The 18563-nt window shown below is 48.2% G+C and overlaps 5 non-coding genes across 5 annotated transcripts; 1 reads left to right on the top strand and 4 right to left on the bottom strand.

The window, feature by feature from the left end:
• Positions 1 to 1874: 1874 nt before the first annotated feature.
• Positions 1875 to 1946, bottom strand: TRNAC-GCA. Its single transcript has one exon. It is a non-coding gene; the product is annotated as a tRNA-Cys (tRNA).
• A 3761-nt stretch (positions 1947 to 5707) lies between these two features.
• On the bottom strand, positions 5708 to 5779 carry TRNAC-GCA. The gene has a single exon. It is a non-coding gene; the product is annotated as a tRNA-Cys (tRNA).
• A 3389-nt stretch (positions 5780 to 9168) lies between these two features.
• On the bottom strand, positions 9169 to 9240 carry TRNAC-GCA. Its single transcript has one exon. It is a non-coding gene; the product is annotated as a tRNA-Cys (tRNA).
• A 3793-nt stretch (positions 9241 to 13033) lies between these two features.
• On the bottom strand, positions 13034 to 13105 carry TRNAC-GCA. Its single transcript has one exon. It is a non-coding gene; the product is annotated as a tRNA-Cys (tRNA).
• Positions 13106 to 13912: 807 nt separating this feature from the next.
• On the top strand, positions 13913 to 13984 carry TRNAC-GCA. Its single transcript has one exon. It is a non-coding gene; the product is annotated as a tRNA-Cys (tRNA).
• The last annotated feature ends 4579 nt before the right edge of the window (positions 13985 to 18563 follow it).

Genomic DNA, 18563 nt, shown 5'->3' with positions numbered 1-18563 from the left:
AGGACCCAGTAGTTTCTGTTTATTCCAGCAGGCCCCATGTCCTGGCGACTCACCCTCTCCTGGCCATGAGCTCCTTGCCCTTTCCCACGGACCCCTCCTATCAGTGCCCTGAAGCCGCCCTGTCCCGCCCAACCCCTCCCCTCCTTCTGTCTCTCGCTGGCACACTTTCGTGCTCCCCCTCCTTCCCTCGTCACTCCACGTCTTCCTGGGCTCCCTTCTCCCCCAGCTTCCCCTGTTCGACCACCGGCTGAAGGGTGCTTCCTTTTCCCCTTCCTCATCCCAAGGCCAAATCTTGGGGCTGAGCCTGGGGGAGGCATTTGGCCAGGAAGACGGACGCCGCCCTCGCAGTGAGCAGCCCCATCTGCCTTGAAAGGCCTTGTCTGGGCTCAGCACATCTGGAGGGGGCAGGGATGGGGTTTAAGGCTGCCTGTTTGGGGGTACCAAAGCCCCAAAGCCTTCTGAACTGGCATGGGGACTCTTACTTTGCTGGCTGAAGCCCCTGACTAGGACAGTCAGACCACACACCCTCTCCCCAGTGGGGACCCCTCCCTGTCCCCTCCTGGAGCCACAGGCTTTGTGGGTTCCAAAGCACAAAGATTCTGATGGGCCGGAAAGCTCCCCACTGGGGGTTTTCCATTTCTAGAGCGAGTGGACAGCTACTGCATTCAGTGGGCAGGGGCGGGGAAGCGGACCCTCTGAGAGCAGTTCCATCAGCCTGGATATAAGAGGAAATCTGGAGGCATTGGTGGCATTTGGAGCTGGGATTGATTTCTCCATATCCTCTCATAAATGTCCTTTACAGTTTTAGGAGGACTATTCTTCCCTGATAAATGCCCCAGTGCTCACCAAAGAGACCACAGAGGCTACCAGTTTCAGGGAATTTAGCACCGGCTGGATTCAAGTTTGCCTCTGGAGTTTGGCCCTGCCACGGGGTGCCTTAGGCAGATTTTCTCGGCAGGGTCGTCGGAAGCCCCGTGTGTCCTTCTGAGGGCTGGATATAGAAGCTGGACCTCTGAGCTGGTCATGCCTGGCGTGTTAGAATCAGCCACCGGGGTCTTCCTCTCCACGGCCATTTCAGCCGACAGCAGGCAATAAGCTGTTTGGCTGTTTTGCGTCTGTTAACCCTGGTCTGCCGCTTCCCAGCCAGGTGGGACCAACCGGTCCTTTCCTGACTTCAGCACAGGAGGTCTGGTGGTTAACCCTTCATTCCCACATACTGCTTCTCTCTGAGGATCAGTTACTCAGAGGACCAGTTCCCGTAACCAGGCACGCACACAGGTGCAAGCCCAGAATGCACTTCTGTTTGATGGAAACAGACTAGATGGTCCCTGGCAGCCTGTCGGGAGCCCATGGCCCTGGAGGGAGGGTGGGAAGGTCAGGCTCCAAGGGACCCTAGGGACCCCCATCACAGCCGGAGCCACAACAGAGCACCATTTGGGGCAGGAAGCCCTGTGGCCCCCAGGAGGTGCTTGAAGAACCATCAGCTCTGCCGAGGAGCCAGAGGTCTAGACCCTGGAATGAAGCTCACTCTGGAACTGCTGAGCCGGGCCTTTAGCCAGCAGTCGGGGGTGTGGGGTGGGGGTAGCAGTATTGGCACACCTGTTTGGTAGAGCAGGTCGCAGAGCTGGGCTTCCCACCAAGACCCACTATTTTGGGTTGGGGTTCTGGTGCTGGGCAGAGAATAGCAGAACACCCCATCTGCAGCCACCGAGGGGGCCCGGCCAGCACAGCATGGTGGGCTTCGGCGGTGGAGCCCACCTGAGTCTGTGAGAAACTCTGGAGGTGAAACAGAGGGGTCCTGGTTCATCTCTTCTCTCTGAGGTTTCACTACCAGGGAGACAACAGCTGTTGGAGGGGGTAAAAGTAAGTATAATAGGGGGCACCTGGATTTGAACCAGGGACCTCTTGATCTGCAGTCAAATGCTCTACCCCTGAGCTATACCCCCACTTGCTCATAGCTGTCTAATAAGCACTCTAATCCTGCAGAGCCACACCCTGACCGTCACCTTGAGATGAGCTCTTGGTAGTGCTCTCCATCCTACACCCCCAGAAGCATGTCCTACCTGCTATGCCCATCCCTGCCTCTTACCTCTGCTTAGAGCCAGTGTTCTTCCTACGCTCAGCCCCTGGGGGTAGGCACTGGCCTTGAAAACATTGAAGATTGCCACTAGAACATTCTGGACTCATCTGGAAGAGCTGGCCTCAGAAATGGCTGCTCAACAGACCTTCTGAGGTTAGGGTTGAGGAGAGCTGGGAAAAGTCAAAGTTCTTGGGCCCCAAGAACTTGGGCCCCTGGGAAGCCCTAAACCAGACTCTCTGGGCAGGGGCCAAGGGACACCGGGAATCTCTAACAAGCTCCTGATGATTTCGGAGCGATCAGTTTACTTTGTGCCCTGCATGGCATAGATCTGGAAAACAAAAATAAAGACAGTCACTAAAATCGTGCCCCCAAAACTTGGTTTAATGACGAGTTACCACTAGGATCCGTGTGTGTGATTAAACGCCTCTTTGCGCTAAACTGGGCAGATGAACTATCCCCTTCATCTCTCTCCTTTTGTCCCTTTATTCTGTTTGTTACTCTTTCCCTGTGTCAGACAGACGGGGTGACCCGAAGAGAGGGTGGAAAGCGTGGAAAGGCAGTGAGGTGGTCATCGGAGCCAGACCCCGGACAGGGTGACTGCAGATGTGTGGTCAGAACAAGAGGAAGGGCCACCAGGTGACGCATAGACTTGAACCAGGGACTACTTGATATGCGGTCAGAGGCTCTTCCCCTGGAACTCGGCCCCCTTATCGGTCTGGGCATTGCTGATGGTCCCCGTGTCGCCTGTGAGCCATTGCGCACTATAACTCCTCACCTCTAGGGAACCAGGGAGAACTGGCTGACTAACCCGCACCTAGGTGGACCTCTGTCTGACTCTGAACTTCCTCTGTCCTTCTCCAGAGACTTCTAGAAATCTTCCCTGCCCACAGCACGGCCACGTCCTCAGTCTCCTCAGGGGACACGAATCACCCTTTACACTGTAGCCACTAAGACAGGTATCCTAAAAGCCTTTTAAAAATCAGCATGAAAAAGTAATCAATTCCTTTTACTGTTAAACACATCATAGAAGAACAGTTTTATCTTTGTAAGAAAGTGATATGCAAATTATAAACACATTATCTCTGAAATGACCTATTTGCTTTTCTCCACACAAGTTAGTTTTGCTTAAAAAAAAAAAAAAAAAAGGCAACAACCCCAATCATTTCTGTCCTTAAACAAGAGATGGTTTTATCCTGAAAAGAGACTGATTCCAATAAGATTCGAAATGGGCCGGTGGAGACAGGTCCCAGCTGCCCCCCGAGCCCACCAGCTCCCTTCCGGATTGTGTTGAACCAAAGACCCTGTGTCCAGACTGGTGATCTCACAGCACGGGGACATCCAGAGTCAGGATATCTGACATCATTTTGGCGGCTCCAATGGTTTTCTTATTTGAAACAGTTTTTGCATTTCTGTAGAACTAGATGGATTTTTCTTACAAAGCTTCTGTACCTCATCCACCAGGCCAGTCCAAGGATGTCATCACGCCGCATTCCAATGGCTAGAAAGCAAGAAGAAGGTGAAGACCGTTTTGTCAGCTGATCTTTGTCAGCAAATTGTCTTTTTTAATTTCAGAAAAGGGCTCATTGGAAACACATCACAGAATTGCTAGGAAGCAGAAGATAAGGCTCGGGAAGGGCTTGGCCACACGGACTCATGGCAAGAGGCCAGAGTCGAATTCCATCCACATGACCCAGAATCAGCTGCTCTGGGCACTTTGTCTCCTGTCCATGGCTGGAATCCCGAGGAGAACATCTACACGAGATGCCTGCCTACCTGCGTAGACTTCCGTTCTACCAGCCTGTATCCACGGAAAACTGGGATGTTATTAGGAAGGGAGATGGGTTGGGAAGCCAGAAACAATTCCTACATGTCCTCAACACCAGTTTTTATGGAAACATTTGCACCAGCAAATATACAGGAATGACCAAGGAAATAGTTGTTGTCACATCTGAACATGTGAGAGAAGGAGGCTTTAAGATAAGTTCAGGGTTTTCCTGTTCTCTGTCTTCTGCTGAGACGTCTGCTAAATATCCCCTTGACTAAGGAACAGGGCTGTTTCTCTTCCTACAAAGCTCAACTCATTATTGAATAAAAAGCAGAAAGGCTAGATCATCATATACATTCAAATGGGAGATATCAAAGTGCGTGTGTGTGTGTGTGTGTCTATGTGTGTGTCCTCCAGTGGGAAATTTACTCCAAGAAGGGCTGGTACTCAAAAGTATTTAGCCATTGTTAAAGCACGGACACTGATCAATCAGAGAAGACATCGGCCATAAACAGCCATTAAATGCCCACTGGAAGGAAAAGCTGCCTCCAATCCATTGGTCAATTGAATCTGTGTAACTGATCAATCAGCTCATTGACCACTGAGAGCCCATGGGTTCTCGGATTTCCAGCCCAGAAGAATCCCCTGGATTTCTACTTTCTTCTATCCCAAGCACAGCAAGAAATCCTACATCCACCCCACTTTCTTTAAGGTCTTTTGCCTGCAACCGACTCCAAATGTTGTATCAGCCTAGGCACATTGTTGCAGAGATAGGAACTGGCTCTGCCTATGGGAAAAGGTGAGACCGTCCTTGTCTAGGTGGCAGGGAGCCTGCAGCACGGAAGGGAAGGTTCGCGAGGCAGGGGTGATCTAAGGGGACTCCGCCTGCTGGGTTCTCGGCCAGCCATTAGGGAGCTGCTGGACGATGCCTGAGCTCTGCCAACCCTGGAATTTGTGTCACTCGGTCTGAGTGCAGTGTGAGTCAGGAGCACCTGTTTGGCCAGAAATACTATGGGACGAAAAGGGAGAAAATAGCCACAAGCTATTCTGCAGCCACAAGCAGAGCCATTTCTTCCAGTAGGGCTCACACAATGGGGGAATCCTCAGAACATGGAAAGAGGGTTCAAAGTTTGCGAGGGAAAAAGAATTGGAATCAGGGACCTCTAGGTTGGCAATTAAGCACTTTTCTTGGTCTCATCTAATAAGCGTGTTTAAATTCTGAACTTTAATGCGGAGTCGAGTTATTAATTATGGGCTGTCACCATGCTTCGCTGGACTGTGACCGTGCGGTCTGTCACCACGCTACCATAGCCACATTCTCTTACCTCTGCACCCTGGCTACTCTCTGGGCTTACAGCCCATCTCTTACAATTCCCTCAGTCCTGGGCAGAAGGCACTAACTTGAAAAATCATTGGTGTTTACCACTAGAATGTTGTTTAAAATGACATAGTGTTGTAAGTTCCAAAATAATTTTCCAGCTACTTGGAATGCCTGGATGTTACCATCAAATTTAGCGGGGGGGGGGGGGGGTCTGTGCCTCCTCAAAACAGAAGCTCCCGGGCATCTCTTTAGCCCTATAAATCCCAATTCCTACAGCTGATTTGTATTTTTACTAAGGTCCCTAAATAATTCCGGTGCAGACAGGCTGGGTAACTCCTGATCATAACGTAAATTTTAAGGAGTAAGAAACTTCTGACACACACATCATTAATGACAGTACCATGATATGTGCTGTGCCCCAGAAGTCACTTGTGGAAACTGACACAGACCCAGGGAGCTTGCTGATGTAGATGACTTTACAATGAGCAGGACCCTGAGTGAGGTTACCTATTTGCACTTGGCAATAAGGTAAGACATTCATAGGGGGCACCTGGATTTGAACCAGGGACCTCTTGATCTGCAGTCAAATGCTCTACCCCTGAGCTATACCCCCTTGCTGAAATCATGTTCCTCTTTAGCATAGTTCACCTGCACTGCCACACCCTAGCATTACATGGTGCACTGGACATTCTATTCTCTTTTGGTCCACCTGTGAAACTGGTAAGCCCACCACAAACTGGCTGGAGACCACCCTCTGGCCAGGAGTTGGCCCTTCCATTCCCCAGAGACCTTCCCTTGTCTAACAGCACTCTTCTACTCTGTAGCCACAACCCGAACTCCTTGGGTAAAGTGTAGTCTCCTGCCCTCCCCTCACTCAGGAGGTGGGAGGGGAAGGGAGAGGAAGTGTAAGACTCGTGCCTGGATTAGCTACGTCCACAGTGATATTTCATAACAAATCATCCCCAAATTCAGATGCGTGCCACAATAAGGTCCATAGGTCATCAAAATGCGTGGCAATCAGTGGATCTAGTCTGGGCTTGACCTGGGGGCCCTGCTTCAAGCTGAGGGTCCATCTGGGCTTGGATCCTTGATGTGAATCGTGCCCAGGTTTGCTCCAAGTCTGTTTATTCCTGGATCCAAGTCGGAAGAGTGGCAGCTCGCAGGGAAACTTTTCTCCCCGGAATGGCGGAACTGCAGACAAATCCTGCCCAGCTACACAAGCAGGTTTCAAGCCCCGGCTTGTGATCCAGGTGCTAACATCCCATCAGTGAAAGCGAGTCTCAGCACCCAGACTGACATCAAGGGCGAGGAAATCTGTTCCGCTTCTATTGGGAGCATCTGAAAAGTCTTGCGGCAAAGGGCTCACACAGAATAAGTTCAGAACTGGGGCCAACATTTTAATCCACTGTGGTCTGCCCTCTTGGTCATAATTACTTAATCTCTCCTGCACGCATAACATACTCAGCTTTACCCCAAGGCCCCCAAAGCCTCATTCAGTCAAAGTCCAGGATCCTATGATCTGCACTAGATCAAGGGGAAGCTTCTCTTGATTCAGAGACCTATAAACTTAAAAAACGAATTACCTATCACTCACACACCCAAAACCCGATGATAGTACAGGAACAGACTTTAGGGCACTAAACCCTTTTACATTCAAAGACTGGTCACGATGGGAAACACATGGTCATAGAAACTGGTTCACAGAAATCGAAAAGCTAGACAAATGTGGCCATGTTCCTCTCTTACCTCTTGTTCCAGCCAGAGCCCCCTTCTGGATCCCAGTGTCAGTATTTGTCAGGCTTTTCACAATAATATTGTCTAACAAACCACCCCCAAACTCAGCATGATTAGGCTCTGATTCTGCGGTGTCAGGACAGCTGCCTGTCCACTGTTCTGCCCGAGTCTGAGGAGTCTTCCTTTCCCTTCAGCGTCCTCTGCAATTTTTGAAGGGATCATTGGAAAATTGTCCTTTTTGGTGGCCGAGCATTCTTCCGAACTTGCTTCCCCCTGTAGAATGCGGGAAGCCCAGGTCCTTTTACTTCCCAGTCTTCGTTTCTTTTCATCCAGGCTAGTAACGCTCTTGGCAGCACAGGTCTCTCAAGCATCCTGTGGGTCTTCTATTTATTTGACTCCCTGGGCCAAAAGCTACACGATCACAATTCTTTTCGACATTTGCTCTGCCTCCAGCTCAAGGATAAGTACTTGGGCATATTCTGAGTCTATGAGCGCATTAAGCTCCATTCGGTTTGAGGCTATGTCTTACGGGAAGGCTCTGGAGTTAGTCTTTTTCCTAGAGTGATGTAATAACGGCCTCACCTTTCTTTTGGAGCGGATGGTTTCATTTTTCTGACCATGCAGCTATCTAGATTGCCTCTAAATTCTGACGGAGGTTCTCTTCTGAACTCAAATCTTTCTCTGTGGGACCTTATCAGAAACAGCCTATAATCGCTCCGGTATTCAGTATTTTTCCGTGAAACATCCTAGCCCACCCACTACAAGTTCAAGGGCACTTTCTGCCTCCCAGGCTGTCGCGCGCCTCTGATCGCCCTGTGGGTAATCGGTTCCCATTCCCCCCGCTGATTCTGACCGGTCCCTCGCACCTGTTGCTTCCCTGCGAAGGCACGCCCTGTACTTCAGGCCTTTTTATAGGAGGCGCCCCCTTCTGCACGTCAATTTTAGTATTTGCCAGTCGATTCCACAATAGTGTCGCAAAACAAGCCGCCCCAAACCGGTGACACACAACAATGGGCATTTACTGTCATGCCCGCGGGGCAGAATATTGAATGTGATTCAGTTGATCTAGGCTGGGCTGGGCCGGGCCGGGTAGGTCCGCTTCAAGCTGCGGGTCCAGCCGGCCTCGGCTCCGCTAGATGAGCTGGGCTGGAGATGCGGCCGGGTGTGCTCATTGCTGGGGTCCAGGCGGAAGGGGCAGCGGCTCGCAGGAGGGACACATCTCATGGTACTAAGAGAAGCCCCAGAGGACAAACCTACCCTGGCAAGCTGATCTCAAGCCCCTCGCCTGAATACCCCCGCTAACGTCCTGTTGCCCCAAACAAGTCACACGCACACAGCTACCGAGTTTTTTGACTCTCGGGTCCAAATTCAGGCCCCCATGCCCGCCCTGCGACAACGGAGCGGTTTCTAGAAGCGTTTCTCCTGTAATGTGAGCAGCTGTCAGTAGAGGGCGCTGGAGGGATGTTGCGGGAGAAAAGGGGTTTGTCTCCCCAATTTCGGCTACCTGGTGGTGGTGGTGGTGGTGGTGGTGGGTTTTTTTGTTTTTGTTTTTTCCATGCGCTTCCCCTTGGTCTCCGCTGCACGGTTGGTTGGTCAGAGGTGTGGGTGCGTGAGGACCCAGCCAGGCACCCAGAGAAAGAAATCCCACCACGGCGATCTGGCAGCCCCGGCTGGGCCGGCGACCCCCACCACCCCCAAGCCCCGCGGGGCCCTCCCCACTCCGCCCACGCACCTGCGCGTGCCGGCCAGCCCCGCTCGCCTTGCCCGGCAGAGGGCTGGTCCCCGAGCCCTTCAGGCGCCTTTGCTGCGCGCTCCAGACCCCTCGCCTCCAGGGGCCTCTCCTGTGCCTAAGAGGTTTGCTCGCTGCTTGCCCGGAGACGGTGAACAGGTCAGGTTGCTGCAACCACACCTTCCCCAGGGATCTACTCCCAGCTTTGGGGGGGGGGTCCCCCTTCCAAATGTGCCCTTTGGGTTCTTCTCCCTCGGATAACTTTGGAGTTTTCTTTGCACCTGTGTGGTTACTCTTTTCACAACACAATAATTCTTTATATGAAACTTCCCACTTAAGTTACTGTGTGGGTTTGTCTCCTGGTTGGTCCAGATTGATCCCTACGATGGAGCCCAGAGCGCCCTCACCTCTGGGAGTGAAACGGCAAAGTTACCACGGGAGGTGACCAATGGCTCATCCTGCCACTTCAATATGCCAGGGGACAAAAGCCACCCGAGACAGTGGTCCCTCCGTGTTCAGCAATAAAGCGAAGGCCCAGTAGGGGGCACCCGGATTTGAACCGGGGACCTCTTGATCTGCAGTCAAATGCTCTACCCCTGAGCTATACCCCCCTCTGGGAGGTTGGCTCCTCTTTACATGACTTCATCTGTGATGCCGCACCCAAGCGTTCCAGAGCCCCGCGCGCGTTCTAGTCGTTGCTGGTCGCCCTACGAAACTCGCAGGCCCAGCAGAAGCTCACCAGGGACCACCCTGTGGCCAGGAGGCCGCCTTCCGGTTCCCCAGAGACTCTCTCTTGTCCAATAGGCACTTTTCCTCTAGAGCCGCGTCTGAACTGCGGGAGGCACCAGGTTTGGGGGGGACCCCGCGCCCCATCCTTCCTTCCTTCCCTCCTCCCTGAGCTCCATCGACCCTTGCCTGTGACCCCACCCTCACCCCTCCCTCGCTCCCAGCTCGCAGACCTTCCGTCCTTCCCACAAGGCATCAGGGCAGTAACCGAAGGGAGGTTACCTGACATCAGAGACTGCTGAGGTTCACTTGCCAAGACCACGGGGGACACTGGGCTATGCAGTGGGAGAGAGATAGAAAAGGGGAGATTCTTTCCTCATTTCTGTGAGGCTTACCTACAGCATTCCTTTGTTGCACAGGTAACCTGCTTCACTTCAAAAACGTCATGTAAACTCAAAATAAGTATTCCAGTGAGAACAAAGCAGCGCCCCATCCAGGAGGTTCCTAACATGACCAGCTGGCTTCCACATTGCTGGCTGCTTGCCCGGCTTCTAAAACACCATCTTTTTATTAGGGGATTTAATTGGAATGTTAGGCACCCTTCCCTGGCATGGCCAGGTTCGGGGGGGTGGGGTGCACACAATCCATTTGGTGGAGCTGGCTCCTAGCCTCCATGCCTGAAGTGTTGACCTTTGTTTCTGAGTCCACTGAATAAGTGCCGAGTGGGTACAACAATCCCACTCTTTTCTGATTAGTGTCCTATCTTTCAAGCATGAGACAAGGATACTGTTCCTTTAACTGACATTATAAGTCAGTAACCTGCAGGATCAAACCCCACTTTTGGTTGGAGGCCTTTTCGGTTACTCAGGGGTAAGAGATAAGTCTCTCTGCACTTGGCACCAGCTGGAGTAGAAGGTTTACACGTTTGGGTTTCATTTTCTTTAAGTTCCTGTGCCAACAGTATTAGCCACTCTACTGTATAGTGCTTCCTGGTGTTCTATGGTAATTTAGTATATTGGAGCCTAGCCCTCCCTGGGCACTTCATTCCAGGTGACCTAGACAATAGTCAACTTCCCTGCTTGGTCACTGTGTCAATAACTGCCAGGTTCCAATTCCTGAATAACGGGTCAGATGGTCACTGCTTTTAGCCCCAACCAGACCAGAAAACCAACATCATGTACCCCTCACTTCCTGCACCTGACTTCTAGTATCAGTTTTCACACTGCCAGCATTCTGTCTCCCAAACAGAAACTGATAATGGCTAATTGAAGCAAACTAGGAAGTGACTGGCACAAAGACAAAAATCTCAGACCACCCAAGGAAACCTAACTATCTACATTCAGAAAACGGGCAGAGTTAAAGCGTAGCCAGGGGGTCACGAGCCTTCGCCCCAAACAGCATCCTAGTTGGGGGGCTTGTGATGCCCCCACTGCATGCCGGCTGCAGCCATGAGCCCCACCACCGATGTCAGAGCTCCCCTGGAAGAAATGCCAACTCTTCCTGCCTGTATGTCCCTCATTGTGTGGTCCAAGTCTCAGTCACGTGTGTGTGAGTGGCTGAGCTTAGGGCATTGCTGGCGGTGGGAGGGCAAAGTCTGATACTTTTGCCTTTGGTAGTGCAGAGAGGTCCTGGTTTCCACCAGTCAGGCACACCTGCAGATCCCCCCCCAAATGGAAAGGAATTTCAAATGTTGAGGGTGTAAGAAAGATAGTTGCATTTGCCTCCTCAGGCATCCTTCTCTTCCTCCTCTTCTTCCTCCTCCTCCTCTTCCTCTTCCCATTCTTCCTCCTGCTCTTCTCCTCCTCCTCCTCCTCTTCTTCCTCCTTCTTCCCCTCCTCCTCCTCCTCCTCCTTCCCCAGTGTAGTTAACATCCTGCATTATATCAGTTTCAGATGTACAGTACAGTGATTCAACACTTTCCTATATTACTCAGTGCTCATCAAGATAATATACTCTTAATTTCTCTCTTCCCTTTGTAAGGACCTATTTAGAAACTGTCCCTGCTCCCCTTCCCCCAGGGGATTTACTTGGAGACAAGTCCCGGAAACCAGCTTCAGGTAACAAAGCCCAGATACAAAGGTGGGTCAGGCCAGAAGGAGACATCGATCAGTCTGGGGGATGCATACTGTCTCCCTGGTTACCAAGGAGTATGGGCCCCGTCCTTTGGGAGCCTTTTTGGCGCCAAGCCCAATCAAGGTGTAATAGGCTGGTTCAGATGTCTACTAGGGTAAATTGTAACTCAATTGGTCACCTAGCATTACTGTGGAGTTTCCTGTGTGTGTTACAATCTCATCGGCCACCTGTGCGTGGCCAGGCCTGACCGCATGGCCTTTGCCCTTAAAAGCTAGTCTGTGAAACAGAGAAGGGTCGCCCTCTCTTGTAAGAGGTGTGGCCCCAAACGTTTGGTTCGATTCTTGATGCTTGGTGCAAAATAAAGCTTTACTTGACCTTCGCTTTGTATCAGTCTCACTCCTTTAATCATGGACCTATTATTGGGGCATAACACCTTCCTGCAGGAAGAGACAGTTACCTGGAATGGCAACAAGTCTAAATAAATATGGCAGCAAGTCCATACCATGGAGTATTATTCAGCCATAAAAAGAAACGAGCTATCAAGCCACAAAAAGACATGGAGGAATCTTGAATGCCTGTAGCTAAGTGAAAGACGCAGATCCGGAAAGGCCTCATACAGTATGTTTTCAAATAGATGACATTCCGGAAAAGGCAAAACAGGCACAGTAAATCCTGGTCATCAGGGATTGGCAGCGAGGGAGAGGAATGACTAGGTACAGCAGGCCGGATTTTCACAACAGTGGGACTATCCCTATGATGCTAGTTATTGTGGATATGTGACACTATGCATTTGTCAAAACCCATAAAACTGTAGGAACCTTAATGTAAACTATAGGTGTCAGTTAATAATGTGTCGATTGATAGTCGCTCACTAGTATTTACAAAGGCAGCACATTAGTGCAAGATCTTAACCACAGGGAAACGGGAGTGGGGAGAAAGTGAGGGGCGGGGGTATAAGAGAACTCTGCACTTCCTGCTCAGTTTTCCTGTCAACCTTTAACTGCTCTAAGAAATAAAGTCTACAATATACATATTTTTAATGACAGCAGGTGGGGGCTTTCTGGATTAGGCATCAGAGACCACGTGATTGGTGTTCAAAGGACCCGCCTAGGAGCCTGGGCGCCTTTCCCCCAGCTGCGCTGTCCGGAACTCTAACACAGCAAGTCGCCGACGCCTTCTGTGGGCTTGCCTGAGTCCGGTGGGGTCTGCTGCACCAGGACAGACCCCTTTCCTACCAAGCCTTCTTCTGCACCTGGCAGCTTCTCGGGCCCCTGCCCAGGGCACCTGCTTTGAGAACCAAGCAAGATCAGGCCAAGGGCCATTTAGAATCGCCCACGTAGTCCTCCCCCAGATGCGCCTGTCAGATCCCCTAGTGCGCCCCGGGGTGGAGGGGGTAGGAGGTCCGCGTCGGGGCTCCTGCATTCAGGTCCGCGGGGCTGAGGTCCAGGGGACATGCGCACGAGCAGCGCCGCCCCGCGGCTGAGCCCATGAGATCTCGCATCTACTGCCGACTTAGGAGAACTCACCAAACACACCCGCAGGTTGGACAAAACCTCCGATTCTGGAGGAGCTATCTTCCATCTTCCACCGGGAAAGAAAACCGACAGGGGGCACCCGGATTTGAACCGGGGACCTCTTGATCTGCAGTCAAATGCTCTACCCCTGAGCTATACCCCCCAACACACTCTAAACTCCTAGCTAGCATCTTTTCACTGTGTTGCAATAGCCGGGTATCCTCCAGTACTCTAACCGCCATTCATTCCCAGTGAGCCTGCAGAGCCGCCCCCCTCTGGCCATCAACCTCCCCTACAAACTCCTCTATAGACTATATTTCAGCTGGAATGATTTTTTTTTTTCCTCTTCTGTGTGAAACTAGTTACCAGACATCCATTTCGTCCTGTGGGTCTATACTGTCTTTATTGCTTTATTATATTCAGGAAAACATTCTTATTTTTAAAAGTTGTATATTTAAATGAAAATACATACATAAATAAAATTAAATAGATCTAACAGGCAGCTCTATGTATTAGTCAGAACTCCTCCCCTCACACCCCCCTGGCCGCCAACATACACATATTTTAACTGATGGAAGATAGGGACAAGAGGAAGATAAAAGAGTCATTGGTTCAGTAACAGGGTTCTAAACCCAAAGTCAGGAAGAGTGGATTCAGGCTCTGATCTCACCAGTAAGGCTTTGTGTGGTGTAAGACTAGTAATCTTGAATGTCTGCAGATGCCCACTGTGAATGGCACAGATTAGTGACTCTGAAGGCCCTTCCAGCTTTAAATGCTGGTGTCAGTTCTCTTCCAGAAAAATCAGGGAGGCGAACCTGTTGTTTGCTCTGCATCAGAGAGAGAAAATGGTAGGGAGGGAGGCTTGGCTGCTTCCAGGAGGCCTAGCCAATGAACATTTGTCACAAATTTATAGGGGTGTTGGGTGTAGCTGCACAGGTTAAAGGTATTACTTACACCTATAGCTATACCAGGGGGTATAGCTCAGGGGTAGAGCATTTGACTGCAGATCAAGAGGTCCCTGGTTCAAATCCAGGTGCCCCCTGCTGTGGCTTACTTTTTGTTCACTGGAGCTGATATTAAAGATTCAGCTCCTTTCCCTAATACTGAGCTTCGGGATATTGAGACTTCCCAAATACGGAAAGTAAAAGAAAAAAAAAAAGTCAGGGTAACTTAAGCACCACAGCCCCAGAGTGACAGGTTCCCCCAACTCTGACTTCATATTTCACTCACCATGGGTATTGTTCTACATAGGCTTAGGCTTACTTTTTCTACACATTTTCATTGCTCCACATCAGTAGTATGCTGCTAAATATTTCTATATATTTATTTATTTTGCTGCTAAATATTTAACAACCAGCTCTTGGGGGAAGGGCATTGCTGGTTTTTAGTGTTTCACAGTTTCGAGGTGCAAATAATCTCACCGTCATCAATTTCAAGCTACAAACATAAGCTCGCCTAACATGGAGTGGGCGAGCCAACTCTAGCACACCACTGTCGCTAATCCATCTTCCCCAAAGAGGCATGGGGAAGCCTCACAATGTTTTCTGACATCAGAGCAGTGGCTGACATCCATCCATTCAACCATGGAATCATCCATTCACTCAAGATGTATTTGATTCCCACTGGATGCCAGTCACAGGAATCACAGAGCTGAGCAGGAACTGTCCATGGTGGGTAAAACAATCCAATGAAGAAATGGTCACATGAATGATAAGGACAGTTTGACAAAAGAGAGGGATATTCTAAAATAAAAGGATTTCTGTTATCAGAAATATGTTAGACTAGATCATCTAAAAACTCCTTCTACCTCAAAACACCCATAAGTGAAGCATAAAATATCATTTTATCAAATGGTATCAAATATCCAATCATGAGTATAGCTGAGCTCTCATGACAACAAAGGATTATCTTGGGGGCGGGGTAGAGGATGAACTAAAGTTCTGACTCCAGGAATGCCTGTGGTTTGAGACGGATGAGGTGTTGAGTTTTAATAGCCATGTGGATCCAGGAGTTAGGTCTAGACCTGAAACGCCCCTCCCACATGTAAAGTCAGACTCCCAGAGAGCCACACCATTAGTAAAAGGGTGGGTTGGTGAAACACTAGCACTAGGAGATAAGAGGTCTTTCTCTTTGGGTGGGTGGGACATCTCCCCTGAAAATTCATAACCACAGGTCTATCTATCTTCACATTTGTTAGAATTTTGAATTTACACTACTTGGACAGTTCAGAAATTCCCCAAGCTAAAAGTTGACATAAAAAGCATGCGTAGGCTAACCGTGATTGTGGGGTGCCCAGAAGAAGCAGACACAAACTCTGAAGGGTACATCTGCAAGCCAGGCTCCACAGAATTCCCATGATGAAACCTGGCTTAAAATGGGTTCATAATTCAAAATAGTAAAATTAACAACCACAAGTGAAAACCATCAGACAAAATAAAGAATGTCAGATAGGAGAAATATATAAGTAATATGAAGTAAGTGTGGTCAGAATTATTAAAGAAATAAGAAATCAAATGTATGACAATATATGACTTTTTCAAAGAGGAAGCAGACTCATGGAAGATGAAAAACACAATAATTGACATTAATAGTATAATAGCAGATAGCGGATTAGACAGAAAGGTATTTGTGAATGAAATAGAATATAAATCTTAAAAAAACTACCAGGAATGAAGCACAAAGTTCTAAAAAAAATTACAAAACAAAAAAAAGAGTCGCTAAGAGAGGTGCAGAATAGAATAGAGTTTTGATAAATGTCAAATATGAGTTCTACAAGGATAAAATATAATGATATAATAGCTGATAAATTTCCAGACTTGTACAAAGACCCCAGATTAGGAATGAGTTCCAAAAAAGAAAAATCCACACCTAGGCACATAGCAGTGCCTTCATAATACCACAGACAAAGGGATGATCTTAAAAGCAGTCAAACAGAAAAGACAAATCATATCCAAAGGAAGCATAATTAGAATTACAGCAGACTTTTCAACAGAAGAAATGATTGGTAGAAGACAATGGAATAAAGTATTCTGAGTGAAAGTAACGTAAAGTTAGAATTATCTACTCAGTTCAACTGTCATTCAGAAGTGACAGAAATATAACTGAAAGCTTCTACTTCTAAGATATCCTTGCTGAAAAAATTTTAAAACTTTTAATTCTGGAAGAACACTGAACCCAGAAGGAAGGAGAAAGAGACAAGAGAAGAAGTGGTGAACAAAAATACTAGTGAGTATATTGGTAAATATAAACAGCACTGATTATTACATAAGACAGAAAGATGAGTTGAGGGGGGCTTATAAATAAGATTTAACCAAAGAGAACAATTCTATAGAAATCAGGGCAATGATGTGATTGAATTAATGCATTCAAGTTCTTCTTTTGTGTGGAAGGAGGGTGGGAATACTAATTGTTAGACTATATCAAATCAGATATTTGTGGAAAATTTTAAAGTATAGAAAAGGAAGAATAAATAATTTTCAAATTAGCAGAAAGAAGTGAATCAAGGGGAATTCCTCAAAGGTGAATAAAGAAAAAGTAATTGATCCAATAGAAGAATAGAAAGAAAGGCATAGAAAAAAATCAAAATCAATAGAAAGCACAAAATAGATGGTAGAAATGAATAAAAATATATTGCTAATCACAATAAATGCAAATGGACTATTTGCTAATTGAGATAAGAGATTCAACAACAAACTCTAGTTGTAGGCTCTTATAAAACCACACTCCTGAAACATAAATATTCGGAAAGTTTGAAAGCGAAAGGACGGGAAAAGATATACCAAATGAATACTAACCGAAGGAAAGTTAGTTTTGCTGTATTGGTATCAGATCAAATGAGTTATAGATTAGAAGTATTATTAGAGCAAAGAGTATAACATGATAATAAATAAATGTTAATAAATAATAAATAAATATTAATAAATAAAATTAACATGATACTAAAATGCATTTTCCCAGGAGAATACAACTATATATTTGTACACACAGTGTCAAAATATATAAAGCAAAAACTGTCAGAAATACAGGGAGAAATTGACAAACGGACAATAATAGATTTTAATACATCTTTCTTAGTAACTGATACATCAAAAGGCAAAAAGGGGTAAGATGGAGAGGAAACAATAACACAATCAATAATCTTGATTTAATAGACCTAACTAGATCCCTACAGCCAACATTAGAATATATATGGTCTTTCAAAGCAAACATGGGAAAGTTTCATTTATTACATAGTTGATTACAAAACAAGTCTCGGAAAATCCATAGCAAAAAGCAACATCATATATTCTCTTACTATGAAGTGAAACTCAACAACAAAAAGAACTTTAAGAAGGACCCTTACGTTTTGAAGCTAGAAAGTACTTTCAAATAACCTCATGGATATAAAAAGAAATCACGAAAACTAGAAAATATTTTTAAATTGCAGCCACTTTCACATGGAGGAGTGGATAGCACCATTTATCTTTAAGAGGACGCTAGCCAGTTTGCTTGGGAAAACTACAGCTGGCTGATTCATCCAAAGCCAACTCACCCAATACCCCGGTGGCCAAAAGCCAAATATGATGAAAATTAAGCCAGTGGATATTGATTTGCTGCAAACCCATCTGAATTATTGAGAATTAAAAAAAAAAAAAATCTGTTCTATATACCCTCTGCCTTTTTTTTTTTTCCTGTCCAGAACTGCCAAATAAACACTTTAAATGGAATTTAAGACAGTTCTCCACAATCATCTTGCAATGCAGATATAGAGGTGGGGGTGGGGGGCAGGAATGGGGTCAGAGGTACAAATAAAACTTTAGGGTAGAGGGGTAGGAAGGTTTCTCAATCACTGGGAGAGCTGGTCATTCAGCAAATCGGCTGTTGGTGAATTAATCTTAGCCACTGCTGGCCTAGAGCCTACAAACAGGGTCTCAGGCTGGTCAGGTAAGGGGAGGTTGAGTCAAAGGTTGGGTCAAGACTCTGTATACCTCCAATAAAGGTGTGTCTTGGGTGGAGATATTACTTTTTCTAAATGAAGGGATTTTAAAGCCTAGGGATCCTGAGACCAGGGATGGGTGTGGAAACGCTGACTGGCGGGAGCCGCAGCAGGAATGAGGGTCACACAGCATAGGGAAGGGGCTGACCACAAGGCTCTATGGCCTTTAGGGACCCTGAGATCAGGTGCTGGGCTTGAAGCGTTCCTTTTTCCTGCCCTGAATCGCCTGTGGTGTCATTATTTCTTCCTCCAGCCGGCTACACAGACGCCCTGCCCTCCTGTGCCCGCGATTCTTTGTGTCTGAAGGAGGGAGCTTGGCGGGCGCATGAAGCTGGGCAGTGACTGAGTGTCTCCCCCCACGCCCTTCCTGGAGGCCAGGCCAAGGATGTGAGCACTGTACCCCAGCGTTCTGGGAGGTGACCAGCAAGGCCAGCGGACACCCCCGGAAGGCCAGAGCTGCTTCAGGGACCAACACTGGGACTGCTGGGCAAAAAATTCTCTTTCCCTAAATGTTCCAGAGACCCTACGGGGGAGGGAAGCGGGGGTAGCGGGCTCTCCGGGCGCCGGGCCTCTCCGCTTCGCTGGACCCCTGCTTCCACCTCGCAGAGCCCGTTCAGCTCCACACGCCCAGCGCCCCTGAGCTGGG

This window comes from Mustela putorius, unplaced genomic scaffold (genome assembly GCF_011764305.1).
Source record: "Mustela putorius furo isolate JIRA1106 unplaced genomic scaffold, ASM1176430v1.1 tig00000929_pilon_pilon_pilon, whole genome shotgun sequence".
NCBI lineage: Eukaryota > Metazoa > Chordata > Mammalia > Carnivora > Mustelidae > Mustela > Mustela putorius.
This window is presented reverse-complemented; position numbering and strand designations above follow the sequence as displayed.